Raw genomic sequence first — 6,930 nt, 5'->3', positions numbered from 1 at the left:
CCTCCCCGCCCCGCACACTGCACCGACACCTCAGCTCAGGAGATACACTGCACCGACACCTCAGAGACTGCTGATACACTGCACCGACACCTCAGCTCAGGAGACACACTGCACCGACACCTCAGAGACTGCTGATACACTGCACCGACACCTCAGCTCAGGAGATACACCGCACCGACACCTCAGCTCAGGAGATACACTGCACCGACACCTCAGCTCAGGAGACACACTGCACCGACACCTCAGCTCTGCTGATACACTGCACCGACACCTCAGCTCTGCTGATACACTGCACCGACACCTCAGCTCAGGAGATACACCGCACCGACACCTCAGCTCAGGAGATACACTGCACCGACACCTCAGCTCAGGAGACACACTGCACCGACACCTCAGCTCTGCTGATACACTGCACCGACACCTCAGCTCTGCTGATACACTGCACCGACACCTCAGCTCAGGAGATACACCGCACCGACACCTCAGCTCAGGAGATACACTGCACCGACACCTCAGCTCAGGAGACACACTGCACCGACACCTCAGCTCTGCTGATACACTGCACCGACACCTCAGCTCTGCTGATACACTGCACCGACACCTCAGCTCAGGAGATACACTGCACCGACACCTCAGCTCTGCTGATACACTGCACCGACACCTCAGCTCTGCTGATACACTGCACCGACACCTCAGAGACTGCTGATACACTGCACCGACACCTCAGCTCAGGAGACACACTGCACCGACACCTCAGAGACTGCTGATACACTGCACCGACACCTCAGCTCAGGAGATACACCGCACCGACACCTCAGCTCAGGAGACACACTGCACCGACACCTCAGCTCAGGAGACACACTGCACCGACACCTCAGCTCTGCTGATACACTGCACCGACACCTCAGCTCTGCTGATACACTGCACCGACACCTCAGCTCAGGAGATACACTGCACCGACACCTCAGCTCAGGAGATACACTGCACCGACACCTCAGCTCAGGAGACACACTGCACCGACACCTCAGCTCTGCTGATACACTGCACCGACACCTCAGCTCTGCTGATACACTGCACCGACACCTCAGCTCAGGAGATACACTGCACCGACACCTCAGCTCTGCTGATACACTGCACCGACACCTCAGCTCTGCTGAGACACACTGCACCGACACCTCAGCTCAGGAGACACACTGCACCGACACCTCAGCTCTGCTGATACACTGCACCGACACCTCAGCTCAGGAGACACACTGCACCGACACCTCAGCTCTGCTGATACACTGCACCGACACCTCAGCTCAGGAGACACACTGCACCGACACCTCAGCTCAGGAGACACACTGCACCGACACCTCAGCTCTGCTGATACACTGCACCGACACCTCAGCTCAGGAGACACACTGCACCGACACCTCAGCTCTGCTGATACACTGCACCGACACCTCAGAGACTGCTGATACACTGCACCGACACCTCAGAGACTGCTGATACACTGCACCGACACCTCAGCTCTGCTGATACACTGCACCGACACCTCAGAGACTGCTGATACACTGCACCGACACCTCAGCTCAGGAGACACACTGCACCGACACCTCAGAGACTGCTGATACACTGCACCGACACCTCAGCTCAGGAGATACACCGCACCGACACCTCAGCTCAGGAGATACACTGCACCGACACCTCAGCTCAGGAGACACACTGCACCGACACCTCAGCTCTGCTGATACACTGCACCGACACCTCAGCTCTGCTGATACACTGCACCGACACCTCAGCTCAGGAGATACACTGCACCGACACCTCAGCTCAGGAGATACACTGCACCGACACCTCAGCTCTGCTGATACACTGCACCGACACCTCAGCTCTGCTGATACACTGCACCGACACCTCAGAGACTGCTGATACACTGCACCGACACCTCAGCTCTGCTGATACACTGCACCGACACCTCAGCTCTGCTGATACACTGCACCGACACCTCAGCTCTGCTGATACACTGCACCGACACCTCAGCTCTGCTGATACACTGCACCGACACCTCAGGATGACTGCCTGATACACTGCACCGACACCTCAGCTCTGCTGATACACTGCACCGACACCTCAGAGACTGCTGATACACTGCACCGACACCTCAGCTCAGGAGACACACTGCACCGACACTTCAGAGACTGCTGATACACTGCACCGACACCTCAGCTCTGCTGATACACTGCACCGACACTTCAGAGACTGCTGATACACTGCACCGACACTTCAGAGACTGCTGATACACTGCACCGACACCTCAGCTCTGCTGATACACTGCACCGACACCTCAGCTCTGCTGATACACTGCACCGACACCTCAGAGACTGCTGATACACTGCACCGACACCTCAGCTCTGCTGATACACTGCACCGACACCTCAGCTCAGGAGACACACTGCACCGACACTTCAGAGACTGCTGATACACTGCACCGACACCTCAGCTCTGCTGATACACTGCACCGACACCTCAGCTCTGCTGATACACTGCACCGACACCTCAGCTCTGCTGATACACTGCACCGACACCTCAGCTCTGCTGATACACTGCACCGACACCTCAGCTCTGCTGATACACTGCACCGACACCTCAGCTCTGCTGATACACTGCACCGACACCTCAGCTCTGCTGATACACTGCACCGACACCTCAGCTCTGCTGATACACTGCACCGACACCTCAGAGACTGCTGATACACTGCACCGACACCTCAGCTCAGGAGACACACTGCACCGACACCTCAGCTCTGCTGATACACTGCACCGACACCTCAGCTCTGGAGATACACTGCACCGACACCTCAGCTCTGGAGATACACTGCACCGACACCTCAGCTCAGGAGACACACTGCACCGACACCTCAGCTCTGGAGATACACTGCACCGACACCTCAGCTCAGGAGACACACTGCACCGACACCTCAGCTCTGGAGATACACTGCACCGACACTTCAGAGACTGCTGATACACTGCACCGACACTTCAGAGACTGCTGATACACTGCACCGACACCTCAGCTCTGCTGATACACTGCACCGACACCTCAGCTCTGCTGATACACTGCACCGACACCTCAGCTCTGCTGATACACTGCACCGACACCTCAGCTCTGCTGATACACTGCACCGACACCTCAGCTCTGCTGATACACTGCACCGACACCTCAGCTCTGCTGATACACTGCACCGACACCTCAGCTCTGCTGATACACTGCACCGACACCTCAGCTCTGCTGATACACTGCACCGACACCTCAGCTCTGCTGATACACTGCACCGACACCTCAGAGACTGCTGATACACTGCACCGACACCTCAGCTCTGCTGATACACTGCACCGACACCTCAGAGACTGCTGATACACTGCACCGACACCTCAGCTCTGCTGATACACTGCACCGACACCTCAGCTCAGGAGATACACTGCACCGACACCTCAGCTCAGGAGACACACTGCACCGACACCTCAGCTCAGGAGACACACTGCACCGACACCTCAGCTCTGGAGACACACTGCACCGACACCTCAGCTCAGGAGACACACTGCACCGACACCTCAGCTCTGCTGATACACTGCACCGACACCTCAGCTCTGCTGATACACTGCACCGACACCTCAGCTCAGGAGACACACTGCACCGACACTTCAGAGACTGCTGATACACTGCACCGACACCTCAGCTCTGCTGATACACTGCACCGACACCTCAGCTCTGCTGATACACTGCACCGACACCTCAGAGACTGCTGATACACTGCACCGACACCTCAGCTCTGCTGATACACTGCACCGACACCTCAGCTCTGCTGATACACTGCACCGACACCTCAGCTCTGCTGATACACTGCACCGACACCTCAGAGACTGCTGATACACTGCACCGACACCTCAGCTCAGGAGACACACTGCACCGACACCTCAGAGACTGCTGATACACTGCACCGACACCTCAGAGACTGCTGATACACTGCACCGACACCTCAGCTCTGCTGATACACTGCACCGACACCTCAGAGACTGCTGATACACTGCACCGACACCTCAGCTCTGCTGATACACTGCACCGACACCTCAGCTCTGCTGATACACTGCACCGACACCTCAGCTCTGCTGATACACTGCACCGACACCTCAACTCAGGAGACACACTGCACCGACACCTCAGCTCAGGAGACACACTGCACCGACACCTCAGCTCAGGAGACACACTGCACCGACACTTCAGCTCAGGAGACACACTGCACCGACACCTCAGCTCTGCTGATACACTGCACCGACACCTCAGCTCAGGAGACACACTGCACCGACACCTCAGCTCTGCTGATACACTGCACCGACACCTCAGCTCTGCTGATACACTGCACCGACACCTCAGAGACTGCTGATACACTGCACCGACACCTCAGCTCTGGAGATACACTGCACCGACACCTCAGCTCAGGAGACACACTGCACCGACACCTCAGCTCTGGAGATACACTGCACCGACACCTCAGCTCAGGAGACACACTGCACCGACACCTCAGCTCTGGAGATACACTGCACCGACACTTCAGAGACTGCTGATACACTGCACCGACACCTCAGCTCTGCTGATACACTGCACCGACACCTCAGCTCTGCTGATACACTGCACTGACACCTCAGCTCTGCTGATACACTGCACCGACACCTCAGCTCTGCTGATACACTGCACCGACACCTCAGAGACTGCTGATACACTGCACCGACACCTCAGCTCTGCTGATACACTGCACCGACACCTCAGCTCTGCTGATACACTGCACCGACACCTCAGCTCTGCTGATACACTGCACCGACACCTCAACTCAGGAGACACACTGCACCGACACCTCAGCTCAGGAGACACACTGCACCGACACCTCAGCTCAGGAGACACACTGTACCGACACCTCAGCTCAGGAGACACACTGCACCGACACCTCAGCTCTGCTGATACACTGCACCGACACCTCAGCTCAGGAGACACACTGCACCGACACCTCAGCTCTGGAGATACACTGCACCGACACCTCAGCTCAGGAGACACACTGCACCGACACCTCAGCTCTGGAGATACACTGCACCGACACCTCAGCTCAGGAGACACACTGCACCGACACCTCAGCTCTGCTGATACACTGCACCGACACCTCAGCTCAGGAGATACACTGCACCGACACTTCAGAGACTGCTGATACACTGCACCGACACCTCAGCTCTGCTGATACACTGCACCGACACCTCAGCTCTGCTGATACACTGCACCGACACCTCAGCTCTGCTGATACACTGCACCGACACCTCAGAGACTGCTGATACACTGCACCGACACCTCAGCTCTGCTGATACACTGCACCGACACCTCAGAGACTGCTGATACACTGCACCGACACCTCAGAGACTGCTGATACACTGCACCGACACCTCAGAGACTGCTGATACACTGCACCGACACCTCATGTCACTTCTTTCAGCGGATAGCGGAATACGCCGGCCCATAGAATGGTGTCTATGGAACTGGCAGAAAGGCGCGGGGACAGCCGATGGAATTCCGCAGAGTTTATCCGCGAGAATTCCGTAGTATGAACCCACCCAAAGGGTGCAAGATAGGTTATTCATGTATAGTAGACATAGGGGGGGATTAGGAAGGGGGATTGCTTAGAATATTGTTTTTGTTACCCGGATAACCCTCTTAAGCTCCGTTCACTTCAATGGAACGGAGTTGCAAAACCTGCACCCAAACTAGAGACAAGAGCGGTGCTGTGTCTGGAGGAAAGCGGCCATGTTTCTGTAACGCTGGAGAATAACCCCTTCTAGTGCTGCGTTTACACGAAACGATAATTGGCCCGATCGTACGATTAACGATGTCGGAGTAACGTTTTTATTTCATAACTATCAGCGTTTAGACGGTACGATATATCGTACGGAAAATTCGTTTTGCGATGGCTTAAGCCCATCTCACACATTGGTTAAATCGGCAAACGACTGTTCACACGGAACGATCTGCAATTTTTTGCAAACGATCAATGTCGATTTGAGAACATGTTCAAAGATCAAAATGAACGATTTCTCGCTCGTCGTTTGATCGTTCACACGTATGATTATCGTTCAAATTCGATCATTATCATCGCACGATCTTTGTTAAGTGTAAACGCAGCATAAAGGAGATCAGTAATAGATGAGAGGGGATCCCAGAGATGTGACAAGTAGTGGGTGCACCAATGAGGAGTCCAACCAAGTCCTAGCGCCTCATGTAGGTCCCCCTGTGTATAAGTGTGTGTGTGTGGGGGGGGGGGGGGGGCGGACATTTTAGAATACTTATTAGTTAGGACTTGATTTAAAAAGGGTTATCCAGGATTAGAGAAACCACAGCTACTTTCTTGCAACAACAGAAGACAGCGCCATGCATGTTCTCAGAAAATGTGCTGCAATACCACATCCAAACTGAGGACAAGGGTGGCGCTGTTTCTGGCTCATGTTTATATAGTGCAGCCCAGGCTAGTACTGAGTAATACTGAGGTCCTTGTGTATATCTTGCTCTTTCCTGTTTATTCTGAAATGGTGGGTTTTCAGCCATATTGATTTGTATTGACCTCACAGGAAGTCAGCTGACCCAGGACAGTCCAATAACTCAGACACATTAAACACTGTGATTTTCGGTGGGTCAGGCTGGTGATCACATGACGAAGAAATTTCTGCAAAGCAATCGGCCAAGTGTAAATCTACCCTAAGGGTGCATTCACACGTAATGGACCCATAGCTGGGAGCCCCGAAGCAAGCTGGAATGTGGAAAAGGTCACGTTTACGCTCTGGCAGGGGAGGGTTAACAGCGAGATCCGCTGTGGATCCGTTACGTGTGAACACCCCTTAAAGCGTTGACTTCACC

The sequence above is a fragment of the Dendropsophus ebraccatus genome, chromosome 4 (assembly GCF_027789765.1).
Source record: "Dendropsophus ebraccatus isolate aDenEbr1 chromosome 4, aDenEbr1.pat, whole genome shotgun sequence".
NCBI lineage: Eukaryota > Metazoa > Chordata > Amphibia > Anura > Hylidae > Dendropsophus > Dendropsophus ebraccatus.
This window is presented reverse-complemented; position numbering follows the sequence as displayed.